Genomic DNA, 22,881 nt, shown 5'->3' on the forward strand with positions numbered 1-22,881 from the left:
ATTCACTTGAATCATCAATGGTGCAGCCAGCTAATTTTAGCAGTCAAATAATTAATTTAATGGATTTCACCTTCTGGTGTTTCAACTGATTGTAGAATAAATGCATTTTATCTAGAAAATCCAACTTGTGTTTATTCAGTGACGTGGCCCAACCTGCACAATGAAGACAAAAAACACTCCAGGCAACAATGTGAAAATGTGATTGAAAGTACAAGTCATGAGATGGGGAAGGTGTCCAGTTAAATCGATCATTAAGAAACGGAAAGAGTATGACACCACTGTAAATCAGCCCAGAGAAGGCTGTCCACAAAAAGTGAGGGATCTTGCAAGAATGAGTGAAGCCACCAAGAGACCCATGATAACTCTGAAGGAGCTACAGTCTACAATGGTTGAGAATGAAGATATTGAGCAGACAACAGACATGTGCCTGGGAGACAACTTCAGGACTTGACTTGTAATCCCACTGAAAGCCTATCCTTGCTTTTGCAGATCTAGCAACCAGCACCATGGTATATAACATAACATCACTTCCAGTCCTTTGGCTCATGGACCCACCACTTCTGCCTTATGACCTTTATATTTAACTCATGCTAAATCATTTTGTTCTATAATATATGGGGGTTTGCTTAAAGAGTGCCCCTTTATCTTTGTTCTGTGCATCATTCACTATATCATCATTAGCGGAAAATGATTAGACTTAAGGGAACCCAAGGCAACATATAGCAAAAAAAAGAGGCGGTAGGGGGATTGATGAGATGGGGTTCTAAGGGTGTTGATCATAAAGTCTTATTAATATTCTGTATCTGTGTGTTCTTCTTTACAAGCCTGCATATTCTGGGTTCATGTCCAAATGTCAGTTAATGGTGTTTTCATTGGATAGCCATGTTTCAGGCAGTTCTCTGGCACTTTCAGTATTAGCCTTGAATTTTACTTGTACTGAGTCCTATTTAAATGTGTGTCCAGTTGAACTTGTATTTGAGAGACTGTGGGTCCTTTTTTCTGACAGCATGACGATGTTTCTGTATACATGTGACAAGTGTTTTTGATATTTGCCCCACATATACAGCTGAACATGCATACATTACATTGTATGCTGTAAACCTGTGTTTTGAAAAAGAGCAAGATTTTTGCATTTGCTACTCAGTAACAATTTGACAGTTTGAGAAAAAATTGTCAACTCTTTTCTTAGTGTTCATTTAATGTTGAACAAAAAATGTCCTATTAAGCTTTTTTCTAGGGCAAATAATAAGCAAGCTTGAGCTGGAGTAACAAAAGTCTTTTGAGAGGAGTGAGAGGAGGTAAATACTTTGTGGAGCTCTTTCAGGAGCACTGCTCCGGAATGAGAAGGCTGTGTGAGTGAGTGTGTGTGTGTTGCTCGACCCTCATTTGCCTCTCAGTTATCGAGTTTTGCAATATAACAATGGTGTATTCTACATGCTTTAAAACATATTAGTACTATTACTGAACTACTGAAAAAAATATTATTAATGTTATATGAATTGTTCATTGCTGCTAAACTACATTATGTCTATCGCTCTAAATAGAATATTTAATCTTACAGTAAAATTTCAGTAAAAGTAAAAGTTTATATATCTTATAATAGAAAATAACTAAATAATTTATTGACAATATTCTAATCAATAATCTTTGAGTATAAAAGTGCATGCATACAGAAAAGAAGAAAATGCATAGTGTACACATGACTATTCTGTTGTGATATCTCATTTTTTATGACTGAGTTTTCAACTGAATTACAACAGACAACATAGTGCATACACATAGCAGCTTGTACAGGCAGATGCTGTAGAAAATACCAGATTTCAGTGTACCATCCTAAAAAGAGTTCAGCATATGTAGGTGAATTTTAGAAGAAAGATGGTCTATGTTGAAGCCAAATACTAATCATAAGTGTATTTCATATTGCTTTATTTTAGAGCACCCTGATGGTTATTGCCTTCTTGTTGTACAGTTGTCAATCATTACTTTTGTGATCTTTTAAAACTGACATTTTAGAGACAAGTTGTGTAACTTTGTAATCCTAATCCATTTTTGTATTTAATTAAAGAAGTAGGCTAGTCCACTGTAAATCAGTCCGACCTTTATTTTATTATGTAGGCCTCTCTGGGCAATTTATGTATGTATGTATGTATGTATGTATGTATGTATCTAGTCAGTCAGTCAGTCATTATCCAACCCACTATATCCTAGCACAGGGTCACGGGGGTCTGCTGGAGCCAATCCCTGCCAGCACAGGGCCAAGGCAGGAGCAAACCCCAGGCAGGGCTCTAGCCCACCAGAGGGCACACACACACACACCAAGCACACATTAGGGACAATTTAGGATCACTAATGCACCTAACCTGCATGTCTTTGAACTGTGGGAGGAAACCGGAGCACCCAGTGGAAACCCACACAGACATGGGGAGAACATGCAAACTCCACGCAGGAGGGCCCAAGAAGCAAACCCATGTTTCCTTACTGTGAAGCAGCAACGCTACTACTGCACCACCGTGCTGCTCTTGTATTTATCTATTTATTTTTAAATCATTTTTATTGGGACCTTTTTTAGCATTGGATGGCATTTTGGCACAGTGCTTAGCACTGATGTGTCATAGGCCCAGAGCCCTCGGTTCAAATGCCAAACTAGTTACTTTCTTTTTTAACTTGCATATTCCTGCAGTGTCTGTATGAGGTTATTCCCTGGGTACTCCATTTTCCCACCCATACATTCCAAATGTTAATATATACCTCAATATTTTACTTTGTCTCTTGGAATTCCTGTTTTTTCCAAACAAACACCTTTTAGATGCTCACACTAGAAAAATAGGCAATGCCTGATAACAAAGAATAATACAAATCTACTATAGAATTTGATAGATACTTCAAAAATAAAATAGAATGTACATACATCATGTCCAGGAACTGAACCCAACAATGTCTCCTTTAAGGGCAGATATGCTAACCACTACATCACCACCACTTGTTATTTTTTTCAAAAAAATATTAAGCCTTTCTATTTCTTCAGAGTTATACACTGGGCAAAATAAAATTATGCTATAGTTTGTAAGGTTATTCCACATTTCTCTTCCACCTAACCTCTCCTCTCAATCCCATGATCTTGTTCAAATAATACAGTGTGATGTACAGTATCAACTGAGAAAGACCTTCTGACCAGGTTTGGTGATAGCATAGTGGATAGCATACATGCCCATCAACCAAGGACCCTCAGTTTCCTCTAAGATAAATAAAATTACATATTTGTCAATATCGTACGCTGCTGATCGTCAGGTTTTCAATGATGCACACTTTGCTGCATATGCTTTACTTGTCTCAACAACAAAGCAATTTTAAGTATTTTATTTAAGACTTACATATTCAAAATTTATATCTAAACTCTTGTTATTCAAAGTGAGAGGCTAAAAAAAACACAATCTCAATAACATCTCTCACACTTCAAAAAGAAGATGGGTGTAAAACAGTTTATTTTCCTACTACCATCTTATACTTGCTTTTCAAGTACAATAGGTGCATACAATACAGATAAAGAAGATTATTTCAAAAATTTTTAAAAAGAACCTTACTATCTTTGCCATGAATTGAACTCTTTGTTTTTTATTTAATGGCCAGATTTCCTAACTGCTACACCACAGTTTCTGAAGGTATTCCACATGAGATCCACTTCTACATTGATCTTCCACCTCAATCTCTTGATCTTTGTTCCAATCATACAGTATAATGTACACTATCAACTGAGAAAGACTATTGACGAGGTTTGCAGTTAGCATAGTGGATCGTATATATCCCCCTCAATCAAGAGGCCTGAGTTCAATTCCCATTTATGACCTTAAATATTTTCTCTAAGAAAAATAAACAAATAATATGTATATAGTTGTCAATATTGTACGCTACTGCTCGTCAGGTTTTAAATGATGCACACTTTGCTGCATATGCTTTACTTGAGTCAACAATAAAGTGATTCTAATTACTTCACTAAAGACTTAAACATTCAACATTTACTCTTGCTACTCAAAGTAAGAGGCTAAAAATCGCATTCTCTATAACATCTGTCAATAAGAGTTCTATAACCTAGAAACTTCTTGAGCCGCTAGAAGATGGAAGACAGTAGTCACCAAACACGGTCTATTAAATTCATGTCATTACATTTTCTCAATATTTAAAAATCTCAGACTTGCACTTGAATTGATAAAGTTTCCAGGATGAAATGTATGTGTGTGATAATACATACAATACAGTGGCTCTATGCATTATTCTGCAGTGAGGCTCCATTCACATTCATTTACAGTTCTTTCTCACTTTTTACATATATTTTCTGAAACTACAGCTTATCCTATACAAACTCAATACACAATAGCCACAAACACTCACACAACCCAAAACACACCTGACAACAAAGTACACACTGCATTCAAAACCATTCTCTTCTAAAAAAAGGCTATTTTTGCATCAGAACTGTACACTCAAACCATCACATGAATAGCTTGTCCTAAACATCAACTACACCCTGATAGGATAAATGATAAACACTGCAATCCATTTTGCTATTTCAGTGTGCAGTGGCATTGTTGTCCAGTACCATACTTACTATTGTAATCTGTTGGTCAGGAGCAAAGACAGGCTGCCTCTCCCTCTTTCAAGGTCTTTTTGCAATTCTGAAAATACAGACATTTACTCATGTTATTGAATTTCCTATGAAATGTGCCATATCTCGATCTACATTTACTTTAAATTTTGCTCTACCGTTAACTGTACCCATTTTAATTTTCAAAACATTACATTATACCAGCCACTGTGAAATGTGACATATGGGGCCACACACGTTGACCTGCTTCTCTCATGTTAAGGTCATGGTTGATGACATGGTCAGCTAGTGTTGCCTGCATCTCATTTGAGAACCTTTGTTTCCTTCAACGAGATCTTCCTCTTGCTCTGTGTCTCTGCCTTCTCCTCTACTCCCTCAGTTGCCTCCATGGTGCTCCATTAGGTAGCAGGTAGGCACAGAAGCTTTATCACTTGCCTTTGTATTCAGTTCACTGCTCAGGCAGAATAACAATGTGGAAACTCATTGGTTGAACTCTGCCTGACAGGTATGTCAAATTCCTCCATTGTGTGGCTTTGTCCCATATATATGTTACAGGCCAAACCCAATTTTAGGACAAAGTAATTTAGACTAATATTTTACCAGCCAAACCCAATTTTAGGTTAAAATATGCATATGCATATATATACACTACCACTCAAAAGTTTTGCAAGACATCAATTTTTCTTCACATTTAATGAGCTGAAATGCAATCAATGAGCTAAAATGCTGAAAAAAGAAGCAGTAAACTGCAAGAGGTTTACATTTTAAATTTAGCTTTGCAAACACTGCGAAATGAAAATATCAGACTATTACAAATAGGCCTTCTTCAGGGACCAACTAATAGGTTACCATCTAAAGATGTTCTGCAGCAATTAAAGTAAATTAGGCCTTTCAAATTGAAACAAACAATTTGCACAGATGTTTCAACTTCTGTTGATTACTTCAAAAACTTCTGTCTGTCTTAAAGCAGAGTTGGAACAGACTGTATTATTACACCTTCTGATGTACTGCTTGGATAATATTACATTGGCAGTAGTGTATAAGCACACTCTGAAGGAACTATCGGTTATGTATAGTGCAGCAGTGGTAGCTTTGTGTTCACATTATTGTACATATATGGCCATGTACCTTGTGGACCTGGTGGTCTGTTGCCACCTTTATGTATTTTTTTTTCAGTCCAATGCTTTTTACACCCGCAAGAAGGCATGCGAATGAATATGAATAATATGAATAATATTGCATCCGTGCCATAATGTTTTCCGAAATGTACTATACAGATCATAAAATGAATTATTCCAAATATCATATACAGTGGTGTGAAAAACTATTTGCCCCCTTCCTGATTTCTTATTCTTTTGCATGTTTGTCACACAAAATGTTTCTGATCATCAAACACATTTAACCATTAGTCAAATATAACACAAGTAAACACAAAATGCAGTTTTTAAATGATGGTTTTTATTACTTAGGGAGAAAAAAAATCCAAACCTACATGGCCCTGTGTGAAAAAGTAATTGCCCCCTGAACCTAATAACTGGTTGCCACCCTTAGCAGCAATAGCTGCAATCAAGCGTTGCGATAACTTGCAATGAGTCTTTTACAGCGCTCTGGAGGAATTTTGGCCCACTCATCTTTGCAGAATTGTTGTAATTCAGCTTTATTTGAGGGTTTTCTAGCATGAACCGCCTTTTTAAGTTCATGCCATAGCATCTCAATTGGATTCAGGTCAGGACTTTGACTAGGCCACTCCAAAGTCTTCATTTTGTTTTTCTTCAGCCATTCAGAGGTGGATTTGCTGGTGTGTTTTGGGTCATTGTCCTATTGCAGCACCAAAGATCGCTTCAGCTTGAGTTGACGAACAGATGGCCGGACATTCTCCTTCAGGATTTTTTGGTAGACAGTAGAATTCATGGTTCCATCTATCACAGCAAGCCTTCCAGGTCCTGAAGCAGCAAAACAACCCGAGACCATCACACTACCACCACCATATTTTACTGTTGGTATGATGTTCTTTTCTGAAATGCTGTGTTCCTTTTACGCCAGATGTAACGGGACATTTGCCTTCCAAAAAGTTCAACTTTTGTCTCATCAGTCCACATGGTATTTTCCCAAAAGTCTTGGCAATCATTGAGATGTTTCTAAGTAAAATTCAGACGAGCCCTAATGTTCTGTTTGCTTAACAGTGGTTTGCGTCTTGGAAATCTTCCATGCAGGCCGTTTTTGCCCAGTCTCTTTCTTATGGTGGAGTTGTGACACTGACCTTAATTGAGGCAAGTGAGGCCTGCAGCTCTTTAGACGTTGTCCTGGGGTCTTTTGCGACCTCTCGGATGAGTCGTCTCTGTGCTCTTGGGGTAATTTTGGTCGGCCGGCCACTCCAGGGAAGGTTCACCACTGTTCCATGTTTTTGCCATTTGTGGATAATGGCTCTCACTGTGGTTCGCTGGAGTCCCAAAGCTTTAGAAATGGCTTTATAACCTTTACCAGACTGATAGATCTCAATTACTTCTGTTCTCATTTGTTCCTGAATTTATTTGGATCTTGGCATGATGTCTAGCTTTTGATGTGCTTTTGGTCTACTTCTCTGTGTCAGGCAGCTCCTATTTAAGTGATTTCTTGATTGAAACAGGTGTGGCAGTAATCAGGCCTGGGGGTGGCTACGGAAATTGAACTCAGGAGTGATACACCACAGTTAGGTGATTTTTAACAAGGGGCAATTACTTTTCACACAGGGCCATGTAGGTTTGGATTTTTTTTTCTCCCTAAATAATAAAAACCATCATTTAAAAACTGCATTTTGTGTTTACTTGTGTTATATTTGACTAATGGTTAAATGTGTTTGATGATCAGAAACATTTTGTGTGACAAACATGCAAAAGAATAAGAAATCAGGAAGGGGGCAAATAGTTTTTCACACCACTGTATACCTATTCTCTGTTTTTTTGTCAGTGCGGCTTTGACATCATGGACCATAAGGTACATACTAATTCAGCGTGAGCAGGAACACTCAAGGGAGATATGAAGAAGGCAGATTCATCAGTGTTTGTGTGTCAGCTTTTATCCCTCCAGATCAGAGAATTTCCAGTTCCATTGTCTCAAAACACCACTCACATCTACAGTTATTCCCAGCTTCAGATAAAAAGTAACCGCGTCAGATCTTGGTGGCTGTTGTATTGTGAACGTGACTGAGAGAATAAAAGTGAAAAAAAAAAAAAACGCTAACTCTTACAAGTACTATAAATTTACAGGCTGTTACAAACGCAAATCAAATGTATGTTTTTATTGTATAATATTAACAATAAGAGCAGCTCACAACTGAAAATGGTAAATTTGGGAGGTAACCAGGATTGATCTGGCGACCTCTTTATTACAAGTCAGCAGTTCTTAATGCTGCACCACAGACGCTGTTGTATTACACTTGCGCCTTTTGTGAAAGTGTATATTTCATATTTGGACTTCAGGCTTTACACATTATACATTTCATGTCTACCTTTTGTCATACATTGCCAAAACATGAAAAACGTGTTTACATATATTGTTGTAGATACAGAACACATATGAAATGTATGTATTCCAAATAACAATATATTATTTACCCTCTACATCTCCAGCACTTTACAACAAGATGAACACTGAGCACTGAGGACCCTATTTGCGAATTGAGCAGCAGCGGTGGGTTAGGGGATGGGATAGCAGACTGCTTGTGTCGATCGACACATTTACAAGACAAAAGACGCTGAGGTGCGAAGGGATTTAAAGTGGGTTGGGACGAGTTTTTTTGTAGGCTTTGGTAATTCTAATGTTAAAAATAAGGCATTCTGTCAATTTAAAATTGTAAATATATGTTTTCCTTCTACACAATGACTATTCAGTTTTATGCGGGTGAACTGAATTTATCATTTGTGTGGTGAGGTTACTGGTGCTGCCACCCTTTCTAACAAACTGAGTTTTTTTCATTTATGATAGAAGAGCTCAATTAACTGGCTTTCCTGATACTCACTGCAGCTCATATATTGCACATTTCGCATAGCCTGGCATGATGTTATCTTTAAAAAGCACATCACAGCTTTAACGCTACTCTGTGCTCATGCAAATTACCTCATAAATAATAACAGTTAAATTCTTCAAGGCTTCAAGAGCAATGGTGTAAAAAAAAAAAAAGCCAAAAGCTACTATTGCTTTGATGAATGGAATTTAGTATGAGATTTGGCACTTGTAATTTCCTTTCAAAATTTATTTGCATTTTTTTCCCACTTATACTCAAGGTGCTATATATGTGAAACTACTCAGTATAAACAGCCTTCCATTGCATACAGTAACAAATCACTGTTTGTTTAATGTCACTCTTTGAAGGTTTTTAGAGCTATGTAAATAATAAAAAACTGCAGTGCGTCGGACTTGATGCAGACACAGAGTGCATGGTAATCAGAATGCATGCACTCAGGTGCCATTGCTCCTGCTTTCTCTGAAAGTACACACCAAATACCATACAGTTAAGATCACGTTTATTGCCAAATTCACAGAACACAGTGGATGTCTAGCACTTACCTTTAATTTCCTAAGTCTTATTAACTAATTCTTTTCCACTTTTACCTGCATGGGCATACTGTATCCGTTCCAGCCCATTACCAGCCCAACTATTATTAAATTGCCCTCAAATCTTAAAATCACATATAAGGCTAAGAACTACAGTGAGGGGGCTGTCAATGAGGAACAGCAGCAAGTGTTTCATTGATAAGACAGCACATGTCAGCATTCTTCTTGGTGGTTTGTTACTAAGACACAGAATCTTAACATTCTTCTAGTTCAGTCCGAATTATTGTTAAGCTGGTAATACACTTTCTGCTCTCCACCTTTTACTATGTCTACATGAGGTGCAACATTTGGATTTTTGTTTATATGAAAGGGCAATGACGCAAAAAACTATGTTATCCATGGCTTCCTTTAGTGACTTCTTTCATTGTGCTGTGATTATATTAAAATAATTTCTAAGTAGAGACTTGGGCATTATGTTTTCATTGAAATGAAGAGAAGTAGGCTTGTCACATTTACAGAGTCCAACAAACATGCAACATGTGGCTATTCTCCAGCACCATAATTTTATTTTATTCAATAGAAAACACAAATGAGCTTTCCTGATGTGCTATTAACATTTAGGAACAATACTTGGGTACATATGGGAGGTTATGTGCACTTGAAACATGTCCTGAAAAATAAAGTGTATACTATATGAATCCTTTACCATATGAACACAGCATTTTTTTTTTTCAAAACTGTTGGAGCAAGTTGTCTTTCCAGTTTCTTGAGTAACAACAGTCATTATGAGGAAAATGTATGCTTCACTGTCTTCTGAATTAAGCTTGCATGTTCTCCCTGTTTTGTAAAGAACACCACGTTCCTTCCCTGCTGTCAAACTGTTTGATACTGTTGGTGTATGTTGGCGCTGTGTTCCTTCATAGCTGAGTCATACTTTTCCTTTCAGGGACTTAACATTATTTGTTTTAACATATTTGGATGTGTCTTTAAACTGCAATAAACAAAGGAGATGAATCATGCAGTCTTTGTCAGAAAGGCCTAATGAAAGGTATTCTGCAGTGAATCATTAACCACCAGATGATAAAATTCACCACTCCACATATTGGAGTGGTCACATTTCATTCCTTCTAAATGAATGTTTTTATTGCAATTATCTTGGTAACATCTGAAAAGCTAAAATAATCTAATCTTACCTTTTCTTTTTCAAATGTACTATCGTTCTTACTTAATGGCTGAAAATAAATGAATGCAGAGTCGATTTTTGTATTCATTTTGCATTTAGTACGAACTAGTTGTTCCCTCTCTTATTGGCATGCTAGATCCAATGTATCTGAGCATGGAAGGAGGACTTGATTTGTGCTCATACTTCATTCCACCTCTTTTTTCTACTAATGTACTGGACCAATTAGCTTAATCAACTGGTGTGCAGTTGACACTCCACAGAGGCATCTACTGGTGTCTTTGAAATTCTGCAGATTATTTCTTGATGTATTATACTACTGTATATGTTATGCAGATAAAGATTTTAGAAGAAAAGTATATGGGCTTCAAATATACACAGAAAAAACAGTCAACAGTTTTTTTGTCATTTTTCTTTTTCTTTTAGGCTACAAACTCAATAAAGTAGAACTTCCCAATGCTGGTCCATGTTTACTAATCATATGTTAGAAAACAGTTTTAAAATGTATCATTCTGCCAATAATTTCTACTTTTTTAGCATTTTAAATTACTGTGTTCTCATTTCCTTGATAATTTACAGTTCATGTTCTCGGTTAGTGACCAGTTAAGCAAATGTTGATGTTACTACCTCTCAGACTTGATTCCTGAATTGAAGAATAACCTGTGAGGGAATATTAAAGGAGTTAAGCCTTTTCAAATTAAGAAAATGGAGATTAAGAGTTGCTTATTTGAAGTTTTTTAAATTATGAAAATTATTAAAGAGTGTTATCAGGGCTGAACTGGGAAGCTTATTCAGGCTGGGAATCCCAAGTCTAACCCATGCCACACAATATACATCAGTTTTCTTGTACAGGCACAGAAATAAAAAACAAAAAACACCGTTTTGTCTTGGAATTTTTTAAGAATGTGGAGACAGTAGAGTCAACTTTTCCACATACATTTCACTCTTAAATATTAGTCCCAAGACAACACTTCATAAATAATTAAACCATGTAATTCTATACTATGTACACTCACCTAAAGGATTATTAGGAACACCATACTAATACGGTGTTTGACCCCCTTTCACCTTCAGAACTGCCTTAATTCTGCGTGGCATTGATTCAACAAGGTGCTGAAAGCATTCTTTAGAAATGTTGGCCCATATTGATAGGATAGCATCTTGCAGTTGATGGATGATTTGTGGGATGCACATCCAGGGCACGAAGCTCCCGTTCCACCACATCCCAAAGATGCTCTATTGAGTTGAGATCTGGTGACTGTGGGGGCAATTTTAGTACAGTGAACTCATTGTCATGTTCAAGAAAACAATTTGAAATGATTCGAGCTTTGTGACATGGTGCATTATCCTACTGGAAGTAGCCATCAGAGGATGGGTACATGGTGGCCATGAAGGGATGGACATGGTGGCCATGAAGGGATGGACATGGTCAGAAACAATGCTCTGGTAGCCCGTGGCATTTAAACGATGCCCAATTGGCACTAAGGGGCCTAAAGTGTGCCAAGAAAACATCCCCCACACCATTACACCACCACCACCAGCCTGCACAGTGGTAACAAGGCATGATGGATCATTCTGTTTACGCCAAATTCTGACTCTACCATTTGAATGTCTCAACAGAAATCGAGACTCATCAGACCAGGCAACATTTTTCCAGTCTTTAACTGTCCAATTTTGGTGAGCTTGTACAAATTGTAGCCTTTTTTTCCTATTTGTAGTGGAGATGAGTGGTACCCGGTGGGGTCTTCTGCGGTTGTAGCCCATCCGCCTCAAGGTTGTGCGTGTTGTGGCTTCACAAATGCTTTGCTGCATACCTCAGTTGTAACGAGTGGTTATTTCAGTCAAAGTTGCTCTTCTATCAGCTTGAATCAGTCGGCCCATTCTCCTCTGACCTCTAGCATCAACAAGGCATTTTCACCCACAGGACTGCCGCATACTGAATGTTTTTACCTTTTCACACCATTCTTTTTAAACCCTAGAAATGGTTGTGCGTGAAAATCCCAGTAACTGAGCAGATTGTGAAATACTCAGACCGGCCCGTCTGGCACCAACAACCATGCCACGCTCAAAATTGCTTAAATCACCTTTCTTTCCCATTCTGACATTCAGTTTGGAGTTCAGGAGATTGTCTTGACCAGGACCACACCCCTAAATGCATTGAAGCAACTGCCATGTGATTGGTTGATTAGATAATTGCATTAATGAGAAATTGAACAGGTGTTCCTAATAATCCTTTAGGTGAATGTATATCAAAATAAATGTGCAAAAAGCACTAATACACAAAAAATAGTTGTCAGTGGAATCCACATTGCATAGATTATGTTTGCAATTTCAACTGCGAGTCTGGAATCTACACTGCTGCTGTCAGTGTATGGATGGTAATGCTGAATACTCTTCCACAAAGTTTGAAGTGTTGGTCAAAAAAGACCATTTTGAATTTCTTCGATAGACAAAAGACTCAAAAAATGTCTCAGTGCCACAGAATTCTGTCAAGCATTTTTTAAAGAATGCACTTAGTTAACAAAAAACTATGAAACATTTTATGTAGCCTATTCAGTCACTCTCTCATCATAGCACTAATGTTTAACTGTCAGAGCGCAAGAGACACACTTTAAAAATGTTAAAATAAAGTAAAAACAAAACACATTATTTAACAAACTCGTCATGAAATAAAGAACAACAGGTACATTTAAAAGCACAAATCATTCCACTGATATACATGTTTCATTAAAAATAAAATAAAAGAAAACATTTTGTGCAGCCTATTCAGTCACTCTGAGGAAAAAAGTAAAAAAAATTTTAAAAATGTGACCATATACACTATACTTCATTAAAATTTGAAACAAAAATAAAACAAAATAAATACACAGTAACAAATCTCATACAACATCCAAATATAATTTAAAGTATATTATAAAATTTTAAACAATCTTCATATATAACTTTAATCACAAAAGCACCAGACATACGCGCCTCTCATCATAGCGCTCCAGTTTAACTGTCAGAGTGTGAAATGCATGCGAAGTCAAAACTTGACTTGAACAAAAACAAGAAACCATCCAACCAGAAACCAGAAAAGAAACCATCTAAAGCTAAACCGAAAGGAATTATGCCCACTACAGAGCAATAACACCTGCTTGTTTTCCAATATATTAACATTATATAACCATTCACCATTCCTAATCAAGACATTTATATATATTAATTCTTATGGGTTTCCTCGCCCCATAACCCTCTGCTTTCTGTTTCTGAGATAATTTTGCACCCAGCTACACACACCACCCTGAACTCTCAATTCTTTTAGTACCCCTATTTCTTGTCTTATGTCTTAAACATGTGCAGGTTAGATTGATTAGTGACTCTAGTGTTTATTAGTGACTCTATGAATAGGTGTGTGTGCATGAATGTGCCCTGTGATGGGCTAGCATTTCATCCTGAGCTGGTAAGAAATAAAAAAGTTTAAAAAAGAGGTGCATGTTGTCCTTATTCAACTTGTGTCAAAAGCTGGTTACTTTTAATAAAATATTCATCTATCCATCTGTTCCTGCCTGTACCTGCTTAGCCCACTTCAGAGTTGCAAGGGCTGAATCTTGTCCCATCATCATTGGGCAGAAACCATAGCATAACCATAGATAATGTTCACGTTCATAGCAGCATACACTCATGCACAGTCACTCACACTTGGTCCCTGTAGAACTGCCAATTAACTTAACACACATTTTAGCAGGTGGAAGAAAGAGCAGCACATTGAGAAAAACCTGTCTATGCACAGACGCTGTAAACGCCACACAGACAGTGCCCACTCTCCATTCACTATGTCCCATTTTTAAATCCCATCTCCCTTATACAAACTGTACTGTGCAACTCTTTCTGTAATTCTGTTTTCAGCATTCATATTCTTTTTTTAATGCCTTAATCATCTGTTTATTCAGTTAGAAATCACCAATAATCACCTAACAAATGGAGAAGTTCTTTAATTATATTTGATATAATCTGAATGTAAACCTATTTCTTAAAATGCTGACTGAATAGTTTTCAGTATCAGCATTGCGTCTTGTATCTTTCAATCTGTCATCTCTTTTCTTCAACCTAAATATTGCTTTCTGCTTCAAGTAATACTCCTTTTAAATGAATCTTTAGCAAAAGGCGATTTCATCTTGGGCGATGCTGTTGCCAAAAACCTGATAGCCTCCAGATGGAAATTCCCTGAATCTGTTTAATCTTCCCTTTTTCGATAATTTAATCCAGTTTGAGCTGGGCAAAGCAAGGATTAATAATGGCTCTATGAGGTAACCTTAATCTTCAACTGAAAACAGAAGCAGTATCAAAGCAATTATTAATTGCTCAATATATGTCATGATCTTCTTTAATGTTCATTTTTTCTCTTTTTGTTTTATTATCATTTCTGTGTTTCTAGTTTGGAACTTTAATTGCTTAGATTTCTTTGCACTTAATTATGGTATTGTTTTTGACATGTAAGCCATGTGTCATATTTAAACTGATAAGGAAATTAGACTTATAAAAAATAAAGCCAGTGCTTAATAACCAAATTAGTAGAAAATGTGTAATAGTAGTAAATAGAGTAAAAACAGTCAGTTTTATAATAAATAATAACAAAAGAGAATGATAAAATACAAGTAAATTACCTGGAAACAAATTTTTTTTTTAATACATATAACTATTCATAACATTTTAATAAAAATTATATGTTCTGTCTTAATCATTTAGAATGTCATGATAATAATGCAATGCTTTCTTACAGCAGGAGATAACAGTTCTTAATACAACGTTTTAATTAGTACCTGAGAAGTGTAGTTTTATTATGGACAATTGAATGTAATTAATTCACAAGTACCTCTGAGAGACCTAAGAAAAAATGCCTTTACAACATACTGTATGAAGCAGTTTTGAATTATTCAGGACTTATGTAACATACAGTATATGCTCAGCAGCAAAAGTATAAGTTAGCCTTGAAAACATAGATAAGATTGTTAGTTGTCCAATAATAATAAGGTTTTCTTACAAAGCCAAAACAATTATTCTTGCTAAGAAATCAGTGAACATAAAGCTACCTTGGAGCTCTTCAATCATTCACTTACATTGCAGTAGAAAGCCTGTTTGTATCTATAAATTAATGAATTACTAGCTGCTTTAATTGAGGAAAAGAGATGGTTTCCTATTTTAGTGATATACTAATCCCTCCAGCATGTCCTAAATCTGCCTCAGGACATACAACAATGCAATCAACCTATTTTATACCAGATTTTCTATTTGTTGAGTTGCATTGAGTCACAGTGTATCCCAGAGTATTTTAAACAGTATAACTACAAAAAACAATGGGATGGATAAAGGTTCTTACCAGGCCGGGAGACTAGCCTTTGGAACAAGCAAGAAGGAAGGCAATAAATGTCCTTACTTGGCCAGGAAGTTAGTGGAACTGGCAAGGACGGACCAAAGAATCTTCAAGGCCAAAGTAATTGAGGGACTGGAGGAGACCGTCAAGACTGTAGCAAGACTACACTCTCCCCCGATTTGCTAGATGGCAGAATCTGTGGGCTTCGGTACCCATACAGTCACCTGCAGGGCTTGCTGGCAATTGCAGGTGGTGCTGCAGGGATTCATGGTCCCCACTTTCTGGAACTTTCTCTTGATCCATAATTGCTTCCTGGGTCTGGTTTAAAAGGAGCCACTCTGTTTTACCCTGGCAAGTTGGAGTCGGGTAGAAGAGGAGTACTGGGAGAAGTAGAAGAACAGAGAAAAAGAAAGCAAGACTTCAATGGATCTTGTGTTTAACACTAGAATTACCAGAGCCTACAAAAAAACTCGTGGATCCATCACACCTTAAATCGCTTCTCACCTCTCTGTCAGCATCTTTTGTCCTTTAAATGTGTTCATAAGCAGCAAGCAGTCTGTTATCACATCCCCCACCTCGCACAGTTTTCTTAGCTCAAGTCTGTTTACCTGTGTGTCATTTACTTGGAGTTGTATAGAGTGAGAAGTCAAGCAAAATCACACCTTTTATAAATACTATATTGTTATTTGGAACATATGCATTTCATGTGTGTTCCGTGTCTACAACGATCTATGTAAACACATCGTTAAAAAAAGAAATGTTTTTCATGTTTTAGTAATAATTGACAAAATGTAGACATGAAGTTTATAATGTGTAAAGCCTGAAGTCCAAATATCAAAGAAACATTTTCACAGAAGGTACAAATAAAACAGAACAAGTGTGCTTTTATTCAAAAATATAACTGCAGAAAAACAACATGCATTAGGGTGCGACATCGACACACATTTGCTATGACTGCTTTGGTGGCACAATGGTATCAACTGTTGACTGGTAATCAAAACTTCACGGGTTTTATTCCCTTACAAGTCTGTTTTGAGAAGTGAGCTGCTTTTATTCTTACTATTTTAGAATAAAAACATACCTTTGATTTCAGTCTGTAACAGCCGGTGTAAAGGTATGATACTTGTAAAGGTTAGGTTTTTTTTTTTTTATTCAGTTTCATTCTCTCAGTCGTGTTCACGATCTTACCATACCAACCCCGCCCCCCATCTGACACTGCTGTTTTCACATAAAGATGCGCTATAGCACTCTGTAGGAAGTAAGTAAATAAATCCAAATAAATAACATTCGATCTGGCTTTTATGAAAGTAACATATAAATGTTGATGTACAAGTATAACAAAACATGTGCACTTTTATTCAAGAGTACTGTATAACTGAAGAAAAAAGAAAGTCACAAGTACACTGCAGAGCTTCCTGTGTTTGAGCGACACGGGCATGCTCAAAAAATACATGTGTAAGGCCACAAAAAGAGCACGCAGACACTTCAGTTCACAAGCACTGGTACGAGAATGCAGTCAGACTTTTAACATTTATATGTTACTTACATCTTGCCTGAAGAAGGGGCCTGAGTTGCCTCGAAAGCTTGCATATTGTAATCTTTTTAGTTAGCCAATAAAAGGGGTAATTTTGACTTGACTTTTCACTATGTTACTTACATAAAAGCCAGATCGAATGTTATTTACTACACGGCTGTTTTCAAATTAAGATGCGCTATAACAGAGGTGAACTCAGATTGGAGAAAAAGAACAGAAGCCCTCCCCGCAAGAAACGTCCATTCACATATAAGAACAATGCAGCTGCGCCAGGCGTAAAGGCGAAAGATGGCACCGTTTGAATACAGGACGAAGTCCGGTGTCATCCTGCCAATCAACTGTCCTTCAAAGAAACAGCATGGCTTACAGAGCTCGCCAACGTATCGTGCAAACTCATGTTTGTGATTATGTTTTGTGATGGTCTTTACATAAGAAGTATTTATATGTTACTTATATAAAAGCCAGGTCGAATGTTACTTATCTTCCTACAGCATAAAGTCACAAGTATACTGCAGAGCTTCCTCTATTTGATCGACAAGGGCATGCTCACAAATTACACATGTAATGCCACGAAAAATACCTGCTGACACTTTAGTATGTGAGCAACGGTACGAGAATGCAGTTAGACTTTTTTTTGGGAACATACACCACACTAGTGTTTAGATTTGGACAGTGTAGCGTTGGCAAGCTCTGTAAGCCGTTCGGTTTCTTTGAAGGACAGGAGATTGGCAGGATGACGCCGGACTTTCCCCTTTACATCTGGTGCAGCTGAGTTTTTCTTATATGTGAGTGGACATTTCTTGTTGGGAGGGCTTCTGTTTTCTCTGATCTGAGTTCACCTCTGTTATAGCGTGTCTTTATTTGAAAACAGCAGTGTCAGATCGGAGTGAGCGTGAAGACTGAGAGAATAAAACTGAATAAAAAAATGCTAACTTTGACAAGCACTATAAATTTGCAGCGGTTGTTACAGATGTACATCAAATGTATGTTTTTATTGTATAATATTAACAATAATAGCAGCTCTCTACTCAAAACGGTAAACTTGAGAAGCTGCCATCATCGAACCCAGAAACTCTTGATTGGAAGTCAGCAGTTCTTAGCATTGCACCACGCAAGCTGTCGCATCAACCTCCCACCATAACCTACTTTCTTTTTTCTTTGGTTATATTCTTGAATTAAAGCGCACTTGTTTTGTTATACTTGTACTTTTTGTGAAAGTGTTTATTTGATATTTGGACTTCAGGCTTCACACCTTATACACGTCCTAAAGACGGTCTTTGGGTGTGTGTGGGAATTTGAATCTGATAATTGTATATAGCGCGGAACTGAACTCGCTATACTATTCTGTCCTCTGCATCTCCTAGAGTTAAAAAGAAATACCAACATGTAGTAACATGTGGACACTGGCCAAGATCGGAACAAAAAACCAAATGTGCTCACTAACTACAACCGCATGAAGGTATGCAAATGAATATAATGTTGCATTAGTGCAACAACTTTTTCCGAAATGTACAATACAGGTCATAAAAATAATTATTCCAAATGTCATATATACCTAAGTCTCTCTTTTTTGTCAGCACGGCTTTGACATCATAGATCAGAATGTCCATACTAATTCAGCGTGAGCAGGAGCACTCAAGAATAAAACTGAATAAAAACAAATTGACTTTCACAGCCATTCTCAGTCACGCACACCACTCACTTCCATGTCCACAGTTTTCCCAGTCCCAGTCTCGTTCGCGCACAAGATCTAATGCCGTTTTCAAATAAAGAGGTGGTAGAACAAAACAAATTTGTTTGTTATACCATGTTTTTATCTGAAAACGGTGTCAGATCCGGGAGGTGTGTGGGAGCTTAAACGTGAGTGAGAGAATAAAACTGGAAAAAAAAGCGCTAACTTTAACTAAATTTACAAACGCAAATCCAATGTATGTTTTTATTGTAAGAGATTAACAATAAGAGCAGCTCACTACTGAAAATGGTAAATTTGGGAAGCAGCTGATATCAAAACCACGACCTCTTGATTGGAAGGCAGCAGTTCTTAGCATTGCACCACGCAAGCTTTCGTATCAACCGCTTACCATAACCTGCTTTCTTTTTTCTTTGGTTAAATTCTTGAATAAAAGTGCACTTGTTTTGTTATACTTGTACCTTTTGTAAAAGTATTTATTTCATATTTGTATTTCAGGCTTCACACATTATACATTTCATGTCTGGATTTTTTCAATTACTACTAAAACCTGAAAAACGTTTCTGTGTTAACTACGTTTTACATAAATTGTTGTTGACATGGAACACACATGAAATGTATGTATTCCAAAAGATGATGTACTATTTTACCCTATATAGCTCCAACACTTCACTCGAAGATAAACACTTAGCACTGAGAAACTTCTTTGCGAAATGAACTGCAGCGGTGGGTGGGGTAATGGGATACCAGGCTGCATGCTGTTAATCAACACATTTACAGGACAAAAGACACTGATGGAGAGGTGAGAATGGATTTAAGGTGGGTCGGATTTACAATCTTTCTTGTAGACTTTGGTAATTCTAGTGTTAACAGGAAGCCTGTATTTTTGAGGTACTTGTATTAATAAACCTTTTAATTAAACATAAGCCTTGTGTCTGTGAAGTTGTGTCTGGGGTTTGAAGTGCTGCAATTTCCTTTACAGGTCACGCATGATAAACCTATTTTACTATTTAGTCAGTTAAATATGTATAAATGTTGTGACAGATAGGGGGCACTATCGCTCCCTTGAACCCCTCTCTACAACTCCAGACACCAAGTAAAAGTCCAATAGTTGACTTTATTAAATCACCACAGTGCACAAAGCACCCTCTCCTCCACAATACTCATAAACAATAATCAAATACACAATAATCCAATCCTCCGACTCCCAGACGCGTTGCCCTCCTACCACCCAGCTCAGCTCGCCGTCTGGGAGCTCCCATAGTCCTTTTATATTCCCTGACCCGGAAGTGTTCCCAATCCCCAGTCTATGTGATCTTGTATCACTTCCGGGTCAGGTAAAAAGTTCTTTTCTTCACCCCGAAAGAACGTCGCTCTTCCTCTGATGCACATCCGGGTTATAGGGCACAAATAAATCTTCGGTCCTCCCTGCAGCTCCCTCTTGTTGTCCCTGTGGTATCCAGCAGGGTCTTGTATAAAAACTACATAGTCCATGACTCCCTGCTGGTCTTCAGGGGCACCTCCATACTGCAGGGAGGGCTCAATCTGGCGGCCTGGGGGTATTGGCCGGGATGACAAGCCGGCCAAAGATCACAATGTATATAAGGATTGTGTCCAGGGGTGCCAGATGTGTAGGTTTTATGCCAAATTGGGCTAGTTTTAAAACAGTTTCATGAACAAACATATTCATTTGGTGGGATTTGTTTTTTTTTGTCGGGGGCTAACCCCCGCCATCCAATCACTCTCTGATGCAATATATGAATGACATTGTGGTGAAAACTCCCACAGGTTTTCAATTTATATAGTTTGTTATGTTCAAAAGGCACAAAATGTCATTCATTGGGCTGGCATCTAGCACTATTAGGCAGGTTTTTAGCTTTCATTGGGTTGGAAATGTTAGCAAGATGTTGCAAGCCTGATTAGGCCAGTTTAATTTTGTACAAAAAAAACACAACCAAATTATAATAGTACTGAATACTAAAACATTAATCATCAAAATAACTACCTTTGATGAAATTATGTATGCACCAGTTTTGTGCAGCACCAGTCCAGTGCAGGGTTCTGCTCCCAAAAGGTAAGAAAGAAAAACAAAAGTTTTTTGACTCATTTTTTTTAAATACTATTTTCTTACCATCTTAATAATTTACAGGGAGATACAGTTGATTAAACTACTTCTCATGACCTAGGGTCAAGCTTTCATGCTCTACCTAATCATTGTGTCTATATAAGTCAACATTCTCTCAGCTTCTACATGGGTTTTCACCTAAATACCTGTAGGGAAGATTTATTTGTTACCATAGGCTGAATAAGTATCGGTGAATGTGTGCATGAATGTGTCCTGTGATGGCCACAGGTATTGTCCATTGTGTAGAATAGGGGCAACTGCCCCTCCAGTCCTAAAATTCTGAGCAAATGATACAAAGGTAAAAATGAGTGGAAAAGCCCATACTGGTTGCGTTTCATTCCAAATGTTGCTACACTCTACTAAAGCTTCATTCTGAATGCAGTTAAAAGTGGCTTAATTCCAATTCTTTTGTTCAGCTGTGTACAAATATTTATATCAAATCTAAAAATTATTAAAAAGTTAATTAATCAGACTGATGTGACTATGAATACCAGCTACATGCTGACGTCTGACATTTTTACTTCACATTGTTTACATTGCAGGACATCTGCAAATTTGTCAGTTCTTAATGACAAGTTCTCAGACATGCATTAAGTTTAATCATCACTGACAGATCTGTACACAAAATCGCTAAACATGAGAAAGTAGAAAATGCTCACTTGATGTGCAACATTTCAGATCGCATAGCAAAGGAGTATGTTGGCATGCTTTCATTTTTTTGTATTTTACATTTCTCTAAAGAGATCAGGTCTGTGTCACACAAAAGAATAAAATGATTTTTGTATTTAATCAACAAGTAGCTTTCATAATCTTGCCAAGGCAGCCTCTATAAACCATGTAATTGAAATAATTGTCCCTGAAATAAACTAACTAGCTTAACATAATTACATAATTTAATGAAATCAGACTATAATAATTATCTTTAAACGGCTACCCATGATTTCTGTTTACCATGCCCTCACTAATGTATGCACATAAGGCAATATCACCATCCAATCAATACACAATATCACACTTTTTCCAGTTGGAGACTGACTATAGAGATTGTTTAACACACAAGTCATAGGTGGTACTGAACAATGGTGGATAATACTTGCTGAAGTTTCATGTAAGCCCATCTGAAAGATGCCTATGCTTTACATTTAATCAGCCTTTAGTAATACATTGTAAGTCTATTGCAGTCCTGTTGATAGATAGATAGATAGATAGATAGATAGATAGATAGATAGATAGATAGATAGATAGATAGATAGATAGATAGATAGATAGATAGATAGATAGATAGATAGATAGATAGATAGTACTTTATTTAATGTACTAGCTACGTCAGTTTTAGGATTATTATTGAAATTGTTGGATTATTATTTATGTGTATAATTTTGCCATCCCATAATGTTTATGGCAAGTCAGCACCCATGTTTATATCCTAACATGTTGTGGCATGCGGCTGGGGGTGGTACCCAGCCGGGATGCCCAGGAGGACCGGAGGAGGGCTTGTGCCTCCTCCAGACCACAAGGTGGGCGACCCCCCTGGTTGTGTTGGGGCCACAGTGCCTGAAGAATCCTGGACCTCAGCACTTCCGCCACACCAGGAAGTGCGCAGCCGGCCTTTCTGCCACACGGGGTTGTGTCCGCAGAGGATTGCCGGGAAGCAGCTGGGGCCCATCCGGGCTCGTATATAAAGTGCCTCCTCCCTTCATTCAGGAGTAAGAGTCGGTTGGAAGAGGACGGAGCTGAGAGAGAGTGGAGTGGAGGCGGCCAGGACAAAGGCACCAGAGACTGTGAGGCCTGGACTTTGGGGGATCGGTGCTGGAGGCACTGGGTTGTGTACTGAACTTTATTGTAAATATTCTGTAAATAAACATG

The sequence above is a fragment of the Polypterus senegalus genome, chromosome 9 (genome assembly GCF_016835505.1).
Source record: "Polypterus senegalus isolate Bchr_013 chromosome 9, ASM1683550v1, whole genome shotgun sequence".
Classification (NCBI taxonomy): Eukaryota; Metazoa; Chordata; class Cladistia; order Polypteriformes; family Polypteridae; genus Polypterus; species Polypterus senegalus.